The sequence below is a fragment of the Triturus cristatus genome, chromosome 7 (genome assembly GCF_964204655.1).
Source record: "Triturus cristatus chromosome 7, aTriCri1.1, whole genome shotgun sequence".
Taxonomy (NCBI): Eukaryota; Metazoa; Chordata; class Amphibia; order Caudata; family Salamandridae; genus Triturus; species Triturus cristatus.
Genome location: NC_140590.1, coordinates 1027250983 through 1027275507, shown reverse-complemented (window position 1 = coordinate 1027275507; position 24525 = coordinate 1027250983). Strand labels below are relative to the sequence as shown.

The 24525-nt window shown below is 44.1% G+C and overlaps 1 protein-coding gene across 2 annotated transcripts in view; it reads right to left on the bottom strand.

Annotated features, from left to right (window-relative positions):
* Positions 1–24525, bottom strand: part of LOC146811051 (uncharacterized) — a 252120-nt gene that overhangs the window by 90705 nt on the left and 136890 nt on the right. The gene's annotated exons all lie outside the window — the stretch shown is intronic.

Below are 24525 nucleotides of genomic sequence, written 5' to 3'. Positions count from 1 at the left end.
GCTGGCATTCCTGGGACAAATGCTGGTGAAGTATTCTGCGCTGCGCTAGAGCAGAAGTGGTCTGTGCGCTTCTTTTTGCCATCTTGCACACTCACTAACTGGAAATATTTTCGAGTGGTTGCATTTTATTCTGACAACAGCAGTCAGAAACACAGAGGCAGTTGCTGCCCCGTGGTTTATTTGTCGGGAAAATATGTATTAACTTGAAAAAAATATTTCGATTTACCATATGTGGTCAAGACACCCAAAAGAAGCGCACATACCGCCTCTGCACTGGCGCTACAACAAACAAATGATGGACGGAATGCTGACAATGCAGGCATTCTCCCCCAGTCAAGAGATCTGGGTTAAATCCATCGTTCTTTTGCCCACTACGCCACCCCAGTTCAGACATGGCCATATGCAAATCAGTCTTGACCCTGTGCCTCATGGGAACAGTCCAGCCCGAACTGCCAAGCCAGGTCTTCCCTGGACCGGAATCAAGCATCCTAGGACCGGTTTCTGGCTATCAGCCGTCATCAGCCAGGATAGCTTGACTCCAGTGGCGTAGTGAGCACGGGCGTCTGGGAATTCCCATCCCACTTAGGGCGAAAAGCGTTACAAAAAACAAATGATGGATGGAATGCTGACAATGCAGGCATTCTCCCCCAGTCAAGAGATCTGGGTTAAATCCATCGTTCTTTTGCCCACTACGCCACCCCAGTTCAGACATGGCCATATGCAAATCAGTCTTGACCCTGTGCCTCATGGGAACAGTCCAGCCCGAACTGCCAAGCCATGTCTTCCCTGGACCGGAATCAAGCATCCTAGGACCGGTTTCTGGCTATCAGCCGTCATCAGCCAGGATAGCTTGACTCCAGTGGCGTAGTGAGCACGGGTCCCACATCTGGGACCTGGCTGAAATGCCAGAAACCGGTCCTAGGAAGCTTGTTTCCGGTCCAGGGAAGGCATGGCTTGGCAGTTCGGGCTGGACTGTTCCCATGAGGCACAGGGTCAGACTGATTTGCATATGGCCATGTCTGAATTGGGGTGGCAGAGTGGGCTAAAGAACGGTGATGGATTAAACCCAGATCTGTTGACTGGGTGTGAGTGTTTGATTGGTTCTGATGCTCCGTCCATCACCACCCCCTTTTGTACTGCTTTGTTCGCCATAAGTTGGCAGGGTATGCTCAGACGTGAGTCCCTTGCTCACTTTGCCACTGGATTCAAGCAATCCTGGCTGAAGACGGCTGAAATGCCAGAAACCGGTCCTAGGAAGCTTGTTTCCGGTCCAGGGAAGGCATGGCTTGGCAGTTCGGGCTGGACTGTTCCCATGAGGCACAGGGTCAGACTGATTTGCATATGGCCATGTCTGAACTGGGGTGGCAGAGTGGGCTAAAGAACGGTGATGGATTAAACCCAGATCTGTTGACTGGGTGTGAGTGTTTGATTGGTTCTGATGCTCCGTCCATCACCACCCCCTTTTGTACTGCTTTGTTCGCCATAAGTTGGCAGGGTATGCTCAGACGTGAGTCCCTTGCTCACTTTGCCACTGGATTCAAGCAAGCCTGGCTGAAGACGGCTGAAATGCCAGAAACCGGTCCTAGGAAGCTTGTTTCCGGTCCAGGGAAGGCATGGCTTGGCAGTTCGGGCTGGACTGTTCCCATGAGGCACAGGGTCAGACTGATTTGCATATGGCCATGTCTGAACTGGGGTGGCAGAGTGGGCTAAAGAACGGTAATGGATTAAACCCAGATCTGTTGACTGGGTGTGAGTGTTTGATTGGTTCTGATGCTCCGTCCATCACCACCCCCTTTTGTACTGCTTTGTTCGCCATAAGTTGGCAGGGTATGCTCAGACGTGAGTCCCTTGCTCACTTTGCCACTGGATTCAAGCAAGCCTGGCTGAAGACGGCTGAAATGCCAGAAACCGGTCCTAGGAAGCTTGTTTCCGGTCCAGGGAAGGCATGGCTTGGCAGTTCGGGCTGGACTGTTCCCATGAGGCACAGGGTCAGACTGATTTGCATATGGCCATGTCTGAACTGGGGTGGCAGAGTGGGCTAAAGAACGGTGGTGGATTAAACCCAGATCTGTTGACTGGGTGTGAGTGTTTGATTGGTTCTGATGCTCCGTCCATCACCACCCCCTTTTGTACTGCTTTGTTCGCCATAAGTTGGCAGGGTATGCTCAGACGTGAGTCCCTTGCTCACTTTGCCACTAGCTTCAAGCAAGCCTGGCTGAAGACGGCTGAAATGCCAGAAACCGGTCCTAGGAAGCTTGTTTCCGGTCCAGGGAAGGCATGGCTTGGCAGTTCGGGCTGGACTGTTCCCATGAGGCACAGGGTCAGACTGATTTGCATATGGCCATGTCTGAACTGGGGTAGCAGAGTGGGCTAAAGAACGGTGATGGATTAAACCCAGATCTGTTGACTGGGTGTGAGTGTTTGATTGGTTCTGATGCTCCGTCCATCACCACCCCCTTTTGTACTGCTCTGCACTGGCGCAGCGCAGGAGACGCCACCGGGTTTCATTTGTGGAATTACAGCAACGATTCCTGTGCAGTGGTGGAGATGAAGGGAGGTGTCCTCTGTGCTTCAGCAGGACATCCACAGAAGTGTGCTGTTCGGTGTGTGACTGCACAGCAAAGAGCTGTGTGCAGCGTCTGAAGAAGGTACAGGGGTGTGTGCTATTTTGTAGGTAGAGAGCACAGGACAGAGTTCCGCAGGGAGCAGGCACCTAGGGAGCAGTGAAATAGGTTACTGGCAGGGCACAAGTCCAAAAAAGCTTTGAAAATGCAATAGGTCTCGTCTTTGATTTGCCAATGGTGTTCTATTGCAACGCAAATAGCTTTAACTTAATGAAAGGCGAGACCTATTGCATTTTTAATGGCTGTTTTATCATACCTCTTTCACTGGCCACCTTCAACTCTATCCTGCTTACCCTCTCACTTGTTTTTGCTTTCATTTTCCTGTCTCCTTTCTGCATGTCTCTGTTTCGCTACTCCTCTCACCTCTGTAATAATCTCTCTTACAACTGCTTTTTCTCCCAGCTCTGTATTCTTTCTCTCTCATATACATGCACACACCTACTCACCTATTATACTACTGTGTTGTGCCCTCTTTCTCTCCTCCATCCTTTCAGTTTTTCCTGGCCCTATCGCTCTTGTCTTTGCTTTATTTCCCTTTCCCTCCAGGGTCAGTTAGAAAAATAGAGACACCTTTTTTTTTCACTTAAAGTTTTTTATAGTTTTTTTCATACCTCGATGCACAAGTTGCAAATAATCTTAAGGGAACCTCACAAAGGAGCCACCAAGTTGCAAATGGTTTAATATGGTAGCATTTCGTTTGTACTGAATGCACTTTACACTGTTACGTTCCCTGCAGGCGACAGAAAGTAAACAAAGCTCAGAGAGCCCTGTTTAATTTCTGTTCATTGCATTGCTTTTGTTACCTTTGAGGCTAAGGGGTCACAAAGGCAGTGCCAGGGGTCGCAAGGGTCAAACCAGGGGTCGGAGCTGCGACCCCTGGAGACTTCTAAATTCTGTCCATGTCTGATTTGCAGCTCTTTTGGGCTACAATGAGGAGGCGCGGGCTAACCGGGGACAATGTTATATTCAAATTGCAGGCTTCTTTATCACGAGAAAATCGCATTAAAGACCTGTAGGAAATCTTAATTCTCCGGAGGGTGAAAAAGAAGCCTGAGAATGACATTTTTAAAAGTTTTTAATATTTTGGTCATAAATTTTGTATTGTATTTCAGCTTTTATGACTATTTGTCGCATAAAGCTATTATGACTGACTGACATTTGCAATCGGAAGTAATAGCCTGCAAATAAAGGTTTACAGAGGAAAATTGAAGCTATATTTTGGCAAGTACAGAAGATAAGGTTGCATGGTTTCTTCTTGGCATGGTCAATCTGCTTCTAGAAAATTAAGTATGGAGTTTATTCAACAAGGCCTTTTTGAGTACATAAAGTACTACTCAAATAATATGACTATAATTACCCACACGTTATTCACTGACCTCCATGCACAAAACTCAGCATACACAGCTCCCAAAACATATGTGCAGAGTTCTCCCCCACAAGTGTGTTGAACTCCACATAAGGTATACGGTTTTGGTGTCAATGTGATGGGGTGGGGTCGGCAAATGGGGAATATATACTATTAACTGGGTGAAAAAAGGTAAAGTCAAGAAAAGCATAGGTAGGCCGACAGAAATACAAAAAAACACACTCACAAAAAAGTAAGCCCCTTGCTATTCACCAAAATCACACCCACATCTAATCTGTTGTACTACTGACCAAGCAGACTCAAATCTACTCCAGCCAAACCTTGGAGTAAGTCACACACTACCCATGGACAATCATTGTTACTGCAAGCTACTCTCTAAACACAGACACACAACAATAACCATAACTAGAATCTGTACAGAACATTAGGTATTAGGTGACATTGATTGCACCCAAATGATACTTTGGCCACCCTGCCATTTTCAAACCAAACAAAGCTGGTAATGCATCCATGTGGAAGCTATCTACGATGCCAGGGGCTGCTGGACTGGTGTGGGCACTGGCTTTTCTGGATGAAGAGGTGACAGCAACATTTTCCAACAGTCCACTTGTGCAAGCCAGTTGGTTGCTGGTGATTAAGGTGACTTGTGGCTACTCAATACATGCAACTAACTCAAATTGGGCTTGCATGTATATCTAGGGAATGGCATCACAAATATAGTCACTCATAACTATGTACCATCACAACACACATAACACTAGCAGTGAAGACATACATATATGAAATGTCTGCTATATATTCTCAAGGTAACAATATCATAACAAATATCACGTCTTTGTTGCAGGTAATGCAATTTATACTCTATCTCTTCACCACTTTTGACATCCAACCAGGACAGGTAGTTAATTAAGTAACAATTGATTATTTTAGGTTTCTGGTTGTTGGGTTTGTAGGGGTATAAGGTGGGAAATTAAGTAAATATTACATTTCAATTAATCATTAATTTTATTTAAAATACGTAAATTATTTGTCATTTTGTAAATTATTGAATAAATATATTTTTTAAGTTATATATTAGGTGTGTGTTGTGTTTTTAGTAGGATAGGGTGGGAAGTTATATAAGTGATAAATAATTAACAATTAATTATTCATTTATTAGTAATGTATTACTTAATATGTTAAGTGTGTTATCTTTTTTTTATTTAATTATATTTGAAATGTGGGCTGTGTAAGTATAGTGTGCGAATTTAAATAATCAATTAGTAGCCTTTTTTATTTGATATTAATTATCAAAACATTTTATAATTATGCAAAGTGTTTAATTGTTTTTTTAATTTTATATATATATATATATATATATATATATATATATATATATATATATATATATATATATATATATATATATATAACAAAACCCAATGCCCACTCCATGAAAGAATGAGCCCGACATATGCAGGTACACAGTCCAGGATTTATTCTGCCAAAATAAAAGCAAAGTCCAGGAAACACCAGGCAGACGCGTTTCAGCGAGTCTTCATGCTTTCATCAGTGCCGGTTCTGGTTTCCCAATAGAGCCTCACACCTGGGGATGATTTAAAGGTCCTGTGGCGATCTCAGGCCACTCCCTTCCACACGTTGTTACTCCCCGCCTCTGCTATTGGCTGTAATGCCTCCCGTGTTATTCCGAGAACAGGGGCATGCTGGTAAGTCGAGTCCAAAGTTACAGTCCATACAGTGAGGGACTGCCAAACACCAAGTGGCGTGTCTCGGCAACTCGCAAATATCCGTTCTCGACCACAGGGATTATCTTGCAGTACCTGGTGTGTCCCCCGCAGCATCTGCTGCAGCCTCTCTCCCCGTGTGGTACATTACAGCCTGTGCTGTTTAAACCACTTGGGGGGGGTGACGCGCTGTAGTTGCATACAAAAATCCAAAGGTGCTGGTCTTTGCGCGTCACACCAGATCGGGAGGGCATGCCGGTCAGCCAGTCTCCAGCATACTGGCATAATAACAAAACCCAATGCCCACTCCATGAAAGAATGAGCCCGACATATGCAGGTACACAGTCCAGGATTTATTCTGCCAAAATAAAAGCAAAGTCCAGGAAACACCAGGCAGACGCGTTTCAGCGAGTCTTCATGCTTTCATCAGTGCCGGTTCTGGTTTCCCAATAGAGCCTCACACCTGGGGATGATTTAAAGGTCCTGTGGCGATCTCAGGCCACTCCCTTCCACACGTTGTTACTCCCCGCCTCTGCTATTGGCTGTAATGCCTCCCGTGTTATTCCGAGAACAGGGGCATGCTGGTAAGTCGAGTCCAAAGTGACAGTCCATACAGTGAGGGACTGCCAAACACCAAGTGGCGTGTCTCGGCAACTCGCAAATATCCGTTCTCGACCACAGGGATTATCTTGCAGTACCTGGTGTGTCCCCCGCAGCATCTGCTGCAGCCTCTCTCCCCGTGTGGTACATTACAGCCTGTGCTGTTTAAACCACTTGGGGGGGTGACGCGCTGTAGTTGCATACAAAAATCCAAAGGTGCTGGTCTTTGCGCGTCACACCAGATCGGGAGGGCATGCCGGTCAGCCAGTCTCCAGCATACTGGCATAATAACAAAACCCAATGCCCACTCCATGAAAGAATGAGCCCGACATATGCAGGTACACAGTCCAGGATTTATTCTGCCAAAATAAAAGCAAAGTCCAGGAAACACCAGGCAGACGCGTTTCAGCGAGTCTTCATGCTTTCATCAGTGCCGGTTCTGGTTTCCCAATAGAGCCTCACACCTGGGGATGATTTAAAGGTCCTGTGGCGATCTCAGGCCACTCCCTTCCACACGTTGTTACTCCCCGCCTCTGCTATTGGCTGTAATGCCTCCCGTGTTATTCCGAGAACAGGGGCATGCTGGTAAGTCGAGTCCAAAGTGACAGTCCATACAGTGAGGGACTGCCAAACACCAAGTGGCGTGTCTCGGCAACTCGCAAATATCCGTTCTCGACCACAGGGATTATCTTGCAGTACCTGGTGTGTCCCCCGCAGCATCTGCTGCAGCCTCTCTCCCCGTGTGGTACATTACAGCCTGTGCTGTTTAAACCACTTGGGGGGGTGACGCGCTGTAGTTGCATACAAAAATCCAAAGGTGCAGTCTTTGCGCGTCACACCAGATCGGGAGGGCATGCCGGTCAGCCAGTCTCCAGCATACTGGCATAATAACAAAACCCAATGCCCACTCCATGAAAGAATGAGCCCGACATATGCAGGTACACAGTCCAGGATTTATTCTGCCAAAATAAAAGCAAAGTCCAGGAAACACCAGGCAGACGCGTTTCAGCGAGTCTTCATGCTTTCATCAGTGCCGGTTCTGGTTTCCCAATAGAGCCTCACACCTGGGGATGATTTAAAGGTCCTGTGGCGATCTCAGGCCACTCCCTTCCACACGTTGTTACTCCCCGCCTCTGCTATTGGCTGTAATGCCTCCCGTGTTATTCCGAGAACAGGGGCACTGGTAAGTCGAGTCCAAAGTGACAGTCCATACAGTGAGGGACTGCCAAACACCAAGTGGCGTGTCTCGGCAACTCGCAAATATCCGTTCTCGACCACAGGGATTATCTTGCAGTACCTGGTGTGTCCCCCGCAGCATCTGCTGCAGCCTCTCTCCCCGTGTGGTACATTACAGCCTGTGCTGTTTAAACCACTTGGGGGGGTGACGCGCTGTAGTTGCATACAAAAATCCAAAGGTGCTGGTCTTTGCGCGTCACACCAGATCGGGAGGGCATGCCGGTCAGCCAGTCTCCAGCATACTGGCATAATAACAAAACCCAATGCCCACTCCATGAAAGAATGAGCCCGACATATGCAGGTACACAGTCCAGGATTTATTCTGCCAAAATAAAAGCAAAGTCCAGGAAACACCAGGCAGACGCGTTTCAGCGAGTCTTCATGCTTTCATCAGTGCCGGTTCTGGTTTCCCAATAGAGCCTCACACCTGGGGATGATTTAAAGGTCCTGTGGCGATCTCAGGCCACTCCCTTCCACACGTTGTTACTCCCCGCCTCTGCTATTGGCTGTAATGCCTCCCGTGTTATTCCGAGAACAGGGGCATGCTGGTAAGTCGAGTCCAAAGTGACAGTCCATACAGTGAGGGACTGCCAAACACCAAGTGGCGTGTCTCGGCAACTCGCAAATATCCGTTCTCGACCACAGGGATTATCTTGCAGTACCTGGTGTGTCCCCCGCAGCATCTGCTGCAGCCTCTCTCCCCGTGTGGTACATTACAGCCTGTGCTGTTTAAACCACTTGGGGGGGTGACGCGCTGTAGTTGCATACAAAAATCCAAAGGTGCTGGTCTTTGCGCGTCACACCAGATCGGGAGGGCATGCCGGTCAGCCAGTCTCCAGCATACTGGCATAATAACAAAACCCAATGCCCACTCCATGAAAGAATGAGCCCGACATATGCAGGTACACAGTCCAGGATTTATTCTGCCAAAATAAAAGCAAAGTCCAGGAAACACCAGGCAGACGCGTTTCAGCGAGTCTTCATGCTTTCATCAGTGCCGGTTCTGGTTTCCCAATAGAGCCTCACACCTGGGGATGATTTAAAGGTCCTGTGGCGATCTCAGGCCACTCCCTTCCACACGTTGTTACTTCCCGCCTCTGCTATTGGCTGTAATGCCTCCCGTGTTATTCCGAGAACAGGGGCATGCTGGTAAGTCGAGTCCAAAGTGACAGTCCATACAGTGAGGGACTGCCAAACACCAAGTGGCGTGTCTCGGCAACTCGCAAATATCCGTTCTCGACCACAGGGATTATCTTGCAGTACCTGGTGTGTCCCCCGCAGCATCTGCTGCAGCCTCTCTCCCCGTGTGGTACATTACAGCCTGTGCTGTTTAAACCACTTGGGGGGGTGACGCGCTGTAGTTGCATACAAAAATCCAAAGGTGCTGGTCTTTGCGCGTCACACCAGATCGGGAGGGCATGCCGGTCAGCCAGTCTCCAGCATACTGGCATAATAACAAAACCCAATGCCCACTCCATGAAAGAATGAGCCCGACATATGCAGGTACACAGTCCAGGATTTATTCTGCCAAAATAAAAGCAAAGTCCAGGAAACACCAGGCAGACGCGTTTCAGCGAGTCTTCATGCTTTCATCAGTGCCGGTTCTGGTTTCCCAATAGAGCCTCACACCTGGGGATGATTTAAAGGTCCTGTGGCGATCTCAGGCCACTCCCTTCCACACGTTGTTACTCCCCGCCTCTGCTATTGGCTGTAATGCCTCCCGTGTTATTCCGAGAACAGGGGCATGCTGGTAAGTCGAGTCCAAAGTGACAGTCCATACAGTGAGGGACTGCCAAACACCAAGTGGCGTGTCTCGGCAACTCGCAAATATCCGTTCTCGACCACAGGGATTATCTTGCAGTACCTGGTGTGTCCCCCGCAGCATCTGCTGCAGCCTCTCTCCCCGTGTGGTACATTACAGCCTGTGCTGTTTAAACCACTTGGGGGGGTGACGCGCTGTAGTTGCATACAAAAATCCAAAGGTGCTGGTCTTTGCGCGTCACACCAGATCGGGAGGGCATGCCGGTCAGCCAGTCTCCAGCATACTGGCATAATAACAAAACCCAATGCCCACTCCATGAAAGAATGAGCCCGACATATGCAGGTACACAGTCCAGGATTTATTCTGCCAAAATATATATATATATATTCACTGAAAAAACCATAGGTTTCACACACGTTATAGTTAGGAATTAGCATTTAAAAAACCTTACAAATTCACTGAAAAAACCATAGGTTTCACACATGTTATAGTTAGCTGGACATTTTACTGATAAAAAACCAATGAAATTCTCCCGTTATAGTTACTGTAGGCAACTATAACTCACGCGACCGTAATCCTCTGCTGATGACATATGACAGTGAATTTGCAAGGTTTTTTAAATGCTAATTCCTAACTATAACGTGTGTGAAACCTATGGTTTTTTCAGTGAATTTGTACGGTTTTTTAAATGCTAAGTTACTTTACGCCATTTGTGGCGTGCGCGCCCACTTAACGCAGTTCGTTCCGTGCACGCACGGTGCGCTTCGCGCACCGTGCACACATGGAGGAAACATATGATGAGCATCGTTGTGACAGGTAAAATATATGTTTTGTAATGTTTATATAAGGGGAGGGGAGAATGTGGATATTTTTGTTTTTTTAATATTAGCTGCCGTACGCGTACGGTAAGCGTAATCGGCGAAATTTTCGAAAAAAATACAAATTCTTTTTTTCACTTGGGGGATCGTTGGGGACTCCCTCGACATGGCTAGGTGCTTGGGAGCTGTCTAAACAGCCCCTTTACATGTTTTTTCACTTTGTTTTTCAACCCCCTGTCAGAGTGCGAGAGAGAAAATGGCGGCCGCCGCTTCCTGGTTTAGACCGATTCGAATGTTTACTAAGATCTAACGGCCAATCAGAATCGCGCTCGCGCACGTCACCGTACGCGTACGGTAAGCGCACCGTAAGCGCACCGTAAGCTGGCTCAGCTATATATATTGATTTAAAGGCTATTTTCTCAGAATCTACTGAACAGATTTACACCAAACCTACAAAAGGCACTTCCTTGACCTGGGGACTACCTCTCTGCCAAATTTCATTAAATTCTGTTCAGCCGTTCGGGCTGTAGCCCTGTCTAAAGGTCCTATGGAAAAATGCATGGGAAAAACGCGTTTTGAGACCCCCCTTTTATCTCAGCCCCCGCTTGACGAATCCCCCCCGAGACTTTCAGGGTAGGAGCGGAGCGTAGTGCCCCACCTATTTTGAAAAATTCGCGAGGATTCGTCGACCGGCGCCAAAGTTATTCAAAATAGAATGTTGCGGATTTCCTATGGAAACGTGGTCCTAACTATAACTACCTACTGGCGACCGCCAGTAGGTAATATATATATATGTATATATATATATATATATATATTATCTACTGGCGGTCGCCAGTACATAGTTATAGTTAGGACCGAGTTCCCATAGGAAATCTGAAAATTCTATTTTGAATAACTTTGGCGCCGGTTGACGTATGTTCGTGAAATTTTCAAAACTAATGGGGCGCTCCACTCAGCTCCTACCCTGAAAGTCTCGGGGTGATTCGTCAAGCGGGGGCTGAGAAAAAAGGGGGGTCCCAAACCGCGTTTTCCCCATGCATTTTCCCATAGGACCTTTAGTCGAAGGTACAGCCCGAACGGCTGAACAGAATTACTTGAAATTTGGCAAAGAGGTAGTCCTCAGGTCAGGCATGTGCCTTTTGCATATATGGTGTAAATCCGTTCAGTAGTTCCTGAGAAAATCAAAAGTAAAATCATATATATATCTGGGCGGAGCCTAACCACACATCTCATTGTGAGATCTGATTGGCTGTCAGCACTTCATCCAAGAAGTGTTGGCAGCCATCTTGGGACCAATATACATGATAGCACCTCATTAAAAAGCATTGCAGTTAATAGAAGGTTTTAAGACTTTAGTTACATTATAAATCATTTGTTGATGGTACCATACTCATTTTAGGAATTGTGGCATGTTCTAAGGTGATTTTACCATGTGAAAAAGCCTTCTGCTGGGATATCATGAATCATGTTTGAGAGAAAACTATTTTCACATGCTTTTCCCACAGAGGTTTGGAAGGTGATCTATAAGCTAAACTGAGAGCATATTTTCTGTAAATTCACATTATCTTTCTCAGTCATGTGAGAATGAAGTCTGACATTCTCAGTAAAACATGAACATCCAACAAGGGCAGAGACTGTCAGTTGATTCCTTGGTGTTCTACTGCAGCTTCCCAGAGTGTTCCAAAGAACAACTAGAGCGCTAACAGTCTTACTTATGACAAAGGTATGGCACACCTGAAGCCATCTTGATTGGAATAAAGTGGTAACATTTAAAACATTTAATTTAAAGAGGAACAAAATGAGAGGGTTCATTTTGCCATAGAATGTATGATTAGTGCTGCAGAAAGAAAAATTAGGGCACATTTTGAGTGACTTCTCAAATCCTCTTCTATTTCATTAAAGAATTCTGACATGCAGACTGAAACATGCACTTTCAATACCAGCAGCAGACTTCCCTGGTGAGCAGTAGCTTTACTACAGTGATCTAATGAGCAACTAGAGTGCTAACATTCTGAATTTATGGCAAATGTGTGACACATCTGAATGCCTTCTTCATTGAATCAGAGTAAAAAAACTGACAGTATGCCTACTGAGGAGACTGCAGTAAATGAGGAAATTAGGAATCTTCATAACAAGGTTCTCAAGATGGCCACCAGAGACAAAAGAGTCTAAATGTAGCACAAATATCACCGAGATGTAGCCCAAGTATAGCCCAATGACAGAAATCCCAGAGTGTTTTAAAGAACAACTAGAGCGCTAACAGTCTTACTTATGACAAAGGTATGGCACACCTGAAGCCATCTTGATTGGAATAAAGTGGTAACATTTAAGACATTTAATTTGCAAAGGAACAAAATGAGGGGGTTCATTTTGCCATAGAAATTATGATTAGTGCTGCAGAAAGAAAACTTAGGGCACATTTTGACTTCTCAAATCCTCTTCTATTTCATTAAAAAGTTCTGACATGCAGACTGAAACATGCACTTTGAATACCAGCAGCAGACTTCCCTGGTGAGCAGTAGCTTTGCTACAGTGATCTAATGAGGAACTAGAGTGCTACCATTCAGAATTTATGGCAAATGTGTCACATCTGAATGCCTTCTTGATGGAACCAAAGTAAACAAGCATTGAAAATGCAATAGGTCTTGCCCTCGTTTAAGTTAAAGCAATTCTGTTTGTAATTAGGTGGCTTTTTAGCTTTGCTTTTATTAGTGTTTTTCAAAATTTCATATACATACCATGCATATGTATGCATATATGTAGATGTATATGTTTGCATGAATTTATATTTATATAGATATGCAGATTATATGTTTATATATGTATATATATATATATACACATACATATATATAAATGCATATGCATATATATGCATATATATATGCGCATATGTGTGCATGTACAGAGAAGTAGAGGTGTATAGGTAGAGGTGTATAGGTAGAGGTGTAGAGGTAGAGAGGTAGAGAGTAGTAGAGAGAGGTAGAGAGGTAGAGAGTAGAGAGCGAGTAATAGAGAGTAGAGAGTGAGTAGTAGAGAGTAGTAGTGAAAGTATCAGAGAGTGAGTAGTAGAGAGTAGTAGAGTGAGTAGTAGAGGGTGAGTAGTAGAGAGTGATTATTAGAGAGTGAGTAGTAGAGAGTAGTAGAGAGTGAGTAGTAGAGTGAGCAGTAGAAAGTAGTAGAGAGTAGTAGAGAGAGAGTAGTAGAGAGTGAGTAGTAGAGAGTGAGTAGTAGAGAGTAGTAGAGAGAGAGTAGTAGAGAGTGAGTAGTAGAGAGTAGTAGAGAGTGAGTAGTAGAGAGTAGTAGAGAGTGAGTAATAGAGAGTGAGTAGTAGAGAGAGAGTAGTAGAGAGTAGTAGAGTAGTAGAGTGTGAGAAGTAGAGAGTGAGTAGTAGAGAGTACTGGAGTAGTAGAGAGTGAGTAGTAGAGAGTAGTAGAGAGTGAGTATTAGAGTGAGTACTAGAGAGTAGTAGAGAGCGAGTAGCAGCGAGCAAGTAGTAGAGAGTGTGTAGTAGAGAGTGAGTAGTAGAGAGAGTAGTAGAGAGTGAGAAGTAGAGAGAGTAGTAGAGTAGTAGAGCGTGAGTAGTAGAGTGAGTAGTAGAGAGTAGTTGAGAGCGAGTAGTAGAGAATCAGTTGTGGAGAGTGTGCAGTAGAGAGTAGTAGAGAGTGAGTACTACAGAGTGAGTACTAGAGAGTAGTAGAGAGTGAGTAGTATAGAGTAGTAGAGTGAGTAGTAGAGAGTGAGTAGTAGAGAGAGAGTAGTAGAGAGTGAGTAGTAGAGTAGTAGAGAGTGAGTGGTAGAGAGTAGGAGAGAGTAGTAGAGTGAGTAGTAGAGAATAGTAGAGAGTGAGTAGTAGAGCGAGTAGTAGAGAGTAGTAGAGTAGTAGAGAGTGAGTAGTAGAGAGTGAGTAGCAGAGAGAGTAGTAGAGAGTAGTAGAGAGTGAGTAGTAGAGAGTGAGTAGTAGAGAGTGAGTAGTGGAGAGTGAGTAGTAGAGAGCGAGTAGTGGAGAGTGAGTAGTAGAGAGTGAGTAGTAGAGAGTGAGTAGTAGAGAGAGAGTAGTGGAGAGTGAGTAGTAGAAAGCGAGTAGTAGAGAGTGAGTAGTAGAGAGTGAGTAGTAGAGAGCGAGTAGTAGAGAGTGAGTAGTGGAGAGTGAGTAGTAGAGAGTGAGTAGTAGAGAGTAGTAGAGAGTGAGTAGTAGAGAGTAGAAGAGAGTAGTAGAGAGAGTAGTAGAGAGTGAGTAGTAGAGAGAGAGTAGTAGAGTAGTAGAGAGTGAGTGCTAGAGAGCAGCAGAGAGTAGTAGAGTGAGTAGTAGAGAGTGAGTAGTAGAGAGTGAATAGTAGAGAGTAGTAGTAGAGAGTAGTAGAGAGAGAGAGTAGTAGAGAGTGTAGTAGAGAGTGAGTAGTAGAGAGTAGAAGCGAGTGAGTAGTAGAGAGTGGTAGAGAGTGAGTAGCAGAGTAGTAGAGAGTGAGTGGTAGAGTAGTAGAAAGTAGTAGAGTGAGTAGTAGAGAGTGAATAGTAGAGAGTGAGTAGTAGAGAGGAGTAGAGCGTGAGTAGTAGAGAGTGAGTAGTAGAGAGTAGTAGCGAGTGAGTAGTAGAGAGTGAGTAGTAGAGTAGTAGCGAGTGAGTAGTTGAGAGTGAGTAGTAGAGAGTGAGTAGTAGAGAGTAGTAGAGTAGTAGAGAGTGAGTAGTAGAGAGTAGTAGAGAGTGAGTAGTAGAGAGAGAGTAGTAGAGAGTAGTAGAGAGTCAGTAGTAGAGTAGTAGAGAGTAGTTAGTCAGTGTCAGTCAATGTCAGTCAGTCAGTGTCAGTCAGTCTGTCAGTGTCAGTCAATCAGTGTCAGTCAATCAGTGCCAGTCAGTCAGTGTCAGTCAATCAGTGTCAGTCAGTCAGTGTCAGTCAATCAGTGTCAGTCAGTGTCAATCAGTGTCAGTCAGTCAGTGTCAGTCAGTCAGTGTCAGCTAGAGCAGCTCTGCTGACCTGGTTCTCTGGCTCTAAAGCAGCTCTGCTGACCTGGTTCTCTCTCTCTAAAGCAGCTCTGCTGACCTGGTTTCTCTGGCTCTACAGCAGGTCTGCTGACCTGGTTCTCTGGCTCTAGAGCAGCTCTGCTGACCTAGTTCTTATGCTACAGAGCAGCTCTGCTGATCTAGTTCTCTGGCTCTACAACAGCTCTGCAGACCTGGTTCTCTGGCTCTAAAGCAGCTCCGTTGACCCAGTTCTATGGCTCTGAAGCAGTTCTGCTGACATGGTTCTCTGGCTCTATAAAAGCTCTGCTGACCTGGTTCTCTCCCTCTAAAGCAGCTCTACTGACCTGGTTTCTCTGGCTCTGCAGCAGCTCTGCTGACCTGGTTCTCTGGCTCTAAAGCAGCTCTGTTGACCTGGTTCTTAGGCTCTAGAGCAGCTCTACTGACCTGGTTCTCTGGCTTTAGAGTAGCTCTGCTGACCTGGTTCTCTGGCTCTAAAGCAGCTCTGCTAACCTGGTTCTCTGGCTCTAAAGCAGCTCTGCTGGCCTGGTTCTCTGGCTCTAAAGCAGCTCTGCTGGCCTGGTTCTCTCTAAAGCAGCTCTGCTGACCTGGTTTCTCTGGCTCTACAGCAGCTCTGCTGACCTGGTTCTCTGACTCTGGAGCAGCTCTGCTGACCTAGTTCTTAGGCTCTAGAGCAGCTCTGCTGACCTGGTTCTCTGGCTCTACAGCAGCTCTGCTGACCTGGTTCTCTGGCTCTACAGCAGCTCTGCTGACCTGGTTTTCTGCACTCACGACGCACGCACCCGACTTCGCGAAAATATATTTAAAAATAATATAAGTTTCTTATAAGTACAAATATATTATTTTGATGAATATCTTACATAATCTCTTGCCTTAATATGTATATTAAAGACACATACATATCATTTTGGAACATAAATTTTTTTTGCGGGAGTCGCGCACCCAGCGCGCCCCAGCACGTATATGATGTCACGCGGGACCCGCAAGCGCGCAAACATCTCGTACCGTAATGCGCATGTGTCGCGAATACGCGGGAGCAGGAGTCGCAGACTGGTCGCATACCAATCGCGCATATCACGTGATATTAAATGTATATGATGTAACTGAAAAACACGCAGCCGTCGCACACCATACGCAGATCCTTCATGACTTTTCTAAAATGGTGGCTAGAATGCGCGCACCCACCGTGATGTGTACACTTTGAGAGCGCGACTGCGAAAAATATTGAATTTTTTTTAAAAGAAAATTATAAATATATTAAAATAAAAAATGAAAACAAGAAAATTAATCAATATTTCAGTTTTAATAAAAAAATGTTTTTTTGCAATTTTCAGAAAAATATATGTTATTTAATGAATAAAATATTTATCAATAAACAGTTAAAAAACTGTAGAAAATCCGTACAAAAAAATAGATATAACTACTATCACACTTAAAAGTTAGCATTTAAAAAACCTTTGAAATTCACTGAAAAAAAACATAGGTTTCAGAGACGTTATAGTTAGAAATTAGCATTTAAAAAACCTTAAAAATTCACAGAAAAAACCATAGGTTTCAGGGGTGTTATAGTTAGCTGCCCATTTCACGCGTACAAAACCATAGAAATTCCTCCGTTATAGTTAGTTCTGCTAACTATAACTCACGCGCCCGCAATGCACTGCTGATGATGTCACATATTGCATCATTCATGACATGGTCAGTGACATCACTGATGACATCACTGATGACATCTCAAATGACATTTTGTACGAGTGAAATGGGCAGCTCACTATAACACCCCTGAAACCTATGGTTTTTTCTGTGAATATATATATATATATATTTGTATATATGTATATATATATATATATATATATATATATGTATATATATATATGTATATATATATATATATATCCAGAAAAGATGCACTCCTGTCGGAAAGCGTAGCCCTTCGAGGGGTGGCACAGCGCCGGTGGAGTAAACCGGTAATAATTTTCTTTACAAAACGGAGTTCCAACTGTGCTCTCAGGTCAAGGAAAAGACACCACACCGTTCCAAGATACTTCAAGGGGGTTTATTGCTTCATAAACCCAACGTGACGCGTTTCACCCTCAACGGGCTTGTTCACACACCGTTATGCTACCGGACCATCGTTTACATACATTGTTCGTACAGTCATGGACATGAAAAGGGGACTGTTGCAAAGGTATTACAGCACTATGTTGGAAAAGTAAAATCTTCTCAAATAGCAATACTTAATGGGCGCCATTACAAAACAGTAAAAACACAACAAATAATATGGCAAAGCACACTTCACAGTCCACTTATTGTTAAATGAAACAACGGTAAATCGCTCCTAGTGAGCTTGGTACTGGGACGTTGCTCCCCGGTTCTTGCATACATGTTTAATAAACATTATAAGCACCCCCGGGACTCATTTCGTGCCGTGTGGTTGATTCTCCACATTAATTCTAAAAGCTTAAGTAGCGTTTCGCGATCTGATGTCGCGTGTCATATTTGGAGCGCAACAAGTGTGTAGCCTGGTGTATGCTCAATACTAACAGGAGATATGTTCGGTTCGCCTGTGTGCAATCTGTATTGCACTTTAATGATGAAACATGCTCCCATAGTGGGTGCAGCCTTAGTTGACGCCAGTGTTAGTAATATATGTGTGGATATTTAGGTTCGCCTGTGTGCGATCTGTATTGCACTTTGATAATAAAACATGCTCCCATAGTGGGTGCAGCCTTAGTTGACGCCAGTGTTAGTAATATATGTGTGGATATTACCGGAACATTTGGCTATTATACACTTCCAACCACCTGTAAGTTTAATCTTATGTTGCTGGGTGTCCTTGTGTATTAATGATTGATTGCGAGATCTCTTGTATCGTGGATCTTACTGATGCATTAATGGAGGCAAGAAAATACACTGCCTGTCACACTTGCCCCGTCCAAATGTACCAAACCCCTTGCATTGGTCTCTATTTAGTCCAGATGTAAAAATTACGTTAAATTGTATTGCAACATATTGGTCCACTGGTGCATCCTTAACCAAAATCAAAACAGATTCAAAAGTGCCTAAATCATAAAGTTAAAATTGAATTGATCTTATCTGTCCACTGGAGAGCAGCATGGGAAGAAAAGGGTGGGGATCCTGTGTCGCGGGCCCGAGACATAGTCCCTTCCTTTCTTCCTGTAAAAGAGAAACACAGGGTCAGTTTACTCAAACTGCAATAGACATTCAACAGACAATCAGAATACAAATCATTCGTTATAGAAACAGTTCATCGTTGTCCTTTTTGGGCCTCAATACATCCTCCCTCATAGTCCACCCTCCTTAGAGTATCCCATCTGTTCTCAAATGTGATTATGTTTGCGTCCTATTTGTGGATGGAATTTACTGTCCCTTTAGTCACCATATAAGTGTATGGCCATCTCCTCATCCATGTTATGGCCGTTGGGATATCTGGTCCCCATCCCAATTATGTGACGTGATTCGCGTTGTCTCAGTTTAAGAGTACTATCACCTCCTCTCTTATTGGGTAAGATTCGTTCTATTACATAATAGGACAATTTGGTATAATCCGAAAAATGTTTTATTTCAAAATGACGAGCAATGGGGTACTGTTGGTCCTTATTCGTAATTGCCCTCATATGTTCGAGGACCCGTTTCTTTGCCATGTGTGTGGTGCTTCCTACGTAACTTAGTTGGCAAGGGCATTCAAGCACATAAACTACGTTGGTGCTACTACAAGTGAGGAACTGTTTAATGGGAATCATGCTGTTTGTACTGCTGTTCCAAAATTCCTTACGCAAGCGGCTGTTGACAATGTGATTTACAAACAATCCCTCGGTACGGCTATGGGGACCAGCTTCGCGCCGAGCTTTGCCAATCTCTTCATGGGAGCATGGGAGGAGGACATCAGGAAGGAATCCAGCCTACAGCATGATTTCACTAAAGTCAAACTCTCGTTACGTTATATTGACGACTTGTTTGTAATCTGGAAAGGCAGCAAGCAAGGAGCCCATAACTTTATCACTAGACTGAACCAGAACAATAATAATTTAACACTCACATACACTACAAGTAATGTGAAGGTCGAGTACCTTGATACGTGTGTAGAAATTGCGAATAACAAATTAACAACTATTTTGTTTCGCAAACCGACAGCAGGTAACACGTTACTATATGCCCTTAGCAGTCACCCTAACACACTCAAATGGAGCATCCCCTACGGGGAATTGCTCCGAGCAAAGAGAAACTGCAGCACAGAGGAAGGTTTTCAAAAGGAACAAATAACCATGACACAAAGATTTAAAGAAAGAGGATATCCCATGTGGGTACTCAAAAAGGCCATGGATAGGGTTAAAACAATTGACAGAGGTGTAATTCTAGAACCCTCCCCTGAGTCCAATTCACCTAAAAACAATGAGAATGTAGAAACCAGGCTGATTCTTACATACAACGGACACTCAGATAAAACCAAGAAAATGATCTCCCGGAACTGGAATCTCCTTAAAGGAGATCCTGTTATAGGCAAGATGATACCTACACATCCCTCAATAAGTTACAGGAAAGGACGTAGCTTAAAAGATATGCTAGTCCACAGTGATTTACCCAGTAAGGAAAGAAGCAATATCATTGATCTACAAGGCTTCTACCCCTGTGGACACTGCAAGGCATGCGGCAACAGCCGCTTGCGTAAGGAATTTTGGAACAGCAGTACAAACAGCATGATTCCCATTAAACAGTTCCTCACTTGTAGTAGCACCAACGTAGTTTATGTGCTTGAATGCCCTTGCCAACTAAGTTACGTAGGAAGCACCACACACATGGCAAAGAAACGGGTCCTCGAACATATGAGAGCAATTACGAATAAGGACCAACAGTACCCCATTGCTCGTCATTTTGAAATAAAACATTTTTCGGATTATACCAAATTGTCCTATTACGTAATAGAACGAATCTTACCCAATAAGAGAGGAGGTGATAGTACTCTTAAACTGAGACAACGCGAATCACGTCACATAATTGGGATGGGGACCAGATATCCCAACGGCCATAACATGGATGAGGAGATGGCCATACACTTATATGGTGACTAAAGGGACAGTAAATTCCATCCACAAATAGGACGCAAACATAATCACATTTGAGAACAGATGGGATACTCTAAGGAGGGTGGACTATGAGGGAGGATGTATTGAGGCCCAAAAAGGACAACGATGAACTGTTTCTATAACGAATGATTTGTATTCTGATTGTCTGTTGAATGTCTATTGCAGTTTGAGTAAACTGACCCTGTGTTTCTCTTTTACAGGAAGAAAGGAAGGGACTATGTCTCGGGCCCGCGACACAGGATCCCTACCCTTTTCTTCCCATGCTGCTCTCAAGTGGACAGATAAGATCAATTCAATTTTAACTTTATGATTTAGGCACTTTTGAATCTGTTTTGATTTTGGTTAAGGATGCACCAGTGGACCAATATGTTGCAATACAATTTAACGTAATTTTTACATCTGGACTAAATAGAGACCAATGCAAGGGGTTTGGTACATTTGGACGGGGCAAGTGTGACAGGCAGTGTATTTTCTTGCCTCCATGAATGCATCAGTAAGATCCACGATACAAGAGATCTCGCAATCAATCATTAATACACAAGGACACCCAGCAACATAAGATTAAACTTACAGGTGGTTGGAAGTGTATAATAGCCAAATGTTCCGGTAATATCCACACATATATTACTAACACTGGCGTCAACTAAGGCTGCACCCACTATGGGAGCATGTTTTATTATCAAAGTGCAATACAGATCGCACACAGGCGAACCTAAATATCCACACATATATTACTAACACTGGCGTCAACTAAGGCTGCACCCACTATGGGAGCATGTTTCATCATTAAAGTGCAATACAGATCGCACACAGGCGAACCGAACATATCTCCTGTTAGTATTGAGCATACACCAGGCTACACACTTGTTGCGCTCCAAATATGACACGCGACATCAGATCGCGAAACGCTACTTAAGCTTTTAGAATTAATGTGGAGAATCAACCACACGGCACGAAATGAGTCCCGGGGGTGCTTATAATGTTTATTAAACATGTATGCAAGAACCGGGGAGCAACGTCCCAGTACCAAGTTCACTAGGAGCGATTTACCGTTGTTTCATTTAACAATAAGTGGACTGTGAAGTGTGCTTTGCCATATTATTTGTTGTGTTTTTACTGTTTTGTAATGGCGCCCATTAAGTATTGCTATTTGAGAAGATTTTACTTTTCCAACATGGCGCTGTAATACCTTTGCAACAGTCCCCTTTTCATGTCCATGACTGTACGAACAATGTATGTAAACGATGGTCTGGTAGCATAACGGTGTGTGAACAAGCCCGTTGAGGGTGAAACGCGTCACGTTGGGTTTATGAAGCAATAAACCCCCTTGAAGTATCTTGGAACGGTGTGGTGTCTTTTCCTTGACCTGAGAGCACAGTTGGAACTCCGTTTTATATATATATATATATATATATATTCACTGAAAAAACCATAGGTTTCACACATGTTATAGTTAGCTGTACATTTCACTCGTAAAAAACCAATGAAATTCCCCCGTTATAGTTAGTGCAGGCAACTATAACTCACGCGACCGCAATCCTCTGCTGATGCTAATACTGTATTTAGACACTTATTTGCCCATGTCTTCTTCCATTAATTTTTAGCTATACATATATTACAAATATTTTTTTTCATAAAGACACATATGTCATCAGCAGAAGATTGCGGTCGCGTGAGTTATAGTTGCCTGCACTAACTATAACGGGGGAATTTCATTGGTTTTTTACGAGTGAAATGTACAGCTAACTATAACATGTGTGAAACCTATGGTTTTTTCAGTGAATTTGCAAGGTTTTTTAAATGCTAATTCCTAACTATAACGTGTGTGAAACCTATGGTTTTTTCAGTGAATTTGTACGGTTTTTTAAATGCTAAGTTACTTTACGCCATTCGTGGCGTTGCGCGCCCAGTTAACGCAGTTCGTTCCGTGCGCGCACGGTGCGCTTCGCGCACCGTGCGCGCACAGTGAGCACGCGGTCAGCTTCGCGCACCGCGCGCCCACTTTACGCAGTTAGTGCCGTGCACACACGATGGTCACGCGGTGCGCGCACATTATGCGGGATGGGCCATGTACGCACGATGCGCTTCGCGCACCGTGCGCACATGGGGGACATATTATGCGCATCTTTTTGAAATGTATTCTTTGTTCATTTTATTGTTGTTATATGCCATGCACAAATGGTGCCCTTCGGGCACCATTTGCACACGGGGTGGCACCGTGCGCACATGGGGGACATATTATGCGCATCTTTTTGAAATGTATTCTTTGTTAATTTGATATGTGTAATATGCCATGCACGAATGGTGCCCTTCGGGCACCATTTGCACACGGGGTGGGGAGAATGTGGATATTTTTTTTTTTTTATAATTTTTACCGTACGCGTACGGTAAGCGTAATCGGCGAATTTCCGAAAAAAAAAACATTTTTTTTTTGGGCTTGAGGGTTGTTTGGGGACCCCTATATCAATGCTGGGTGGTTAGGATGTGACGAAACTGCCTCTTTAGCCATTTTTTGGCTTCGTTTTTGCTGCCCAACTCAGAGAGCGAGAGAGAAAATGGTGGCCGCCGCTTCCTGGTTTCGACCGATTCGAATGTTTAGTAAGATCTAAGAGCCAATCAGAATCGCGCTCGCGCACGCCACCGTACGCGTACGGTAAGCGCACCGTAAGCTGGCTCAGATATATATATTGATTTAAAGGCTATTTTCTCAGAATCTACTGAACAGATTTACACCAAACCTACAAAAGGCACTTCCTTGACCTGAGGACTAGCTCTCTGCCAAATTTCAAGTAATTCTGTTCAGCCGTTCGGGCTGTTGCTGTGTCTAAAGGTCCTATGGAAAAATGCATGGGAAAAACGCGTTTTGGGACCCCCCTTTTATCTCAGCCCCCGCTTGACGAATCCCCCCGAGACTTTCAGTGTAGGAGCGGAGCGTAGCGCCCCACCTATTTTGAAAAATTCGCGAGGATTCGTCGACCGGCGCCAAAGTTATTCAAAATAGAATGTTGCGGATTTCCTATGGAAACGTGGTCCTAACTATAACTACCTACTGGCGACCGCCAGTAGGTAATATATATATACATATATATACCTCTACTGAGTCCAATGCTTTCCCTATTGTTACACAGACTGGAGTGGGAAAAGCTAATTTTACTCCTCCTGAGACCAACACTTTTCCTACTGTTGCACAGACTGGAGTGGGTATAGTAAATTTTACCCCTCCGCAGTCCAATGCTTTCGCCACTGTTGCACAGAATGGAGTAGGAATAGTACATGGCGTGGATGGCACTGTGCTAATCCTATGCCTAAAGACCTTGATAGAAAAGCAGACTTTTGAGGTGAGCAGATCCAGAGTGTCGCTGGTTTTGAGAATGTTCTATACAGGAGCTGCTTTCCACCTAAACTTGAGAACTACCCATAGTTCTCTGCTTCTTTTTTGCATACATATATATATATATATATATATATTCACTGAAAAACTCACAGGTTTTAGTGATGTTATAGTTAGTTGGACATTTCAGTCGTACAAAACCAGAAAAATTTGGCCGTTATAGTTAGTTGAGCTAACTATAACTCGCGCCCCCGCAATGCACTGCTGATGACGTCACATATTAATCACCCATGACATGGTCAGTGACATCACTGATGACATCATCCACTTAATATCTGATGCAGCTCCTCACAACCTAATATAACCTTTCATACACCCACTCTAAAATACAGACTACCATTCTCAAAACCATATACACACCAATACCAGTTAGTACATACTCACTCACGGATTCATAGGTCTACACACATCCACTCACTCACTGATACAGTCACTCATACATGCAGTCACTCATCAATACAGCTTCTGATATATGCACTCATACACCCATACAGATACTCACATACTGCCACTCATCCACATAAATACTCACACACCTAGTCAGTCACCCAAAGAGTCAATCACACTGCCATTTACTTACCTACACAGTTATACACACATCACCTCACTTATTCATACAGATACTAACACATACTTACTCTCTTATACAATCACTGACACAAGCACACACTCATCTATACAGGCACTCTCACAATCACTCACTCTCACATATGCTCCAACACTCACATATACTGCCTTTCACATATGTTGTTACTCACACATTCACTACTGAGACATTCATTCACTCGCTAATGCTAATTTCTAACTATAACGTCCCTGAAACCTATGGTTTTTTCAGTGTATATATATATTCACTGAAAAAACCATAGGTTTCAGGGACGTTATAGTTAGAAATTAGCATTTGAAAAAACCTTAG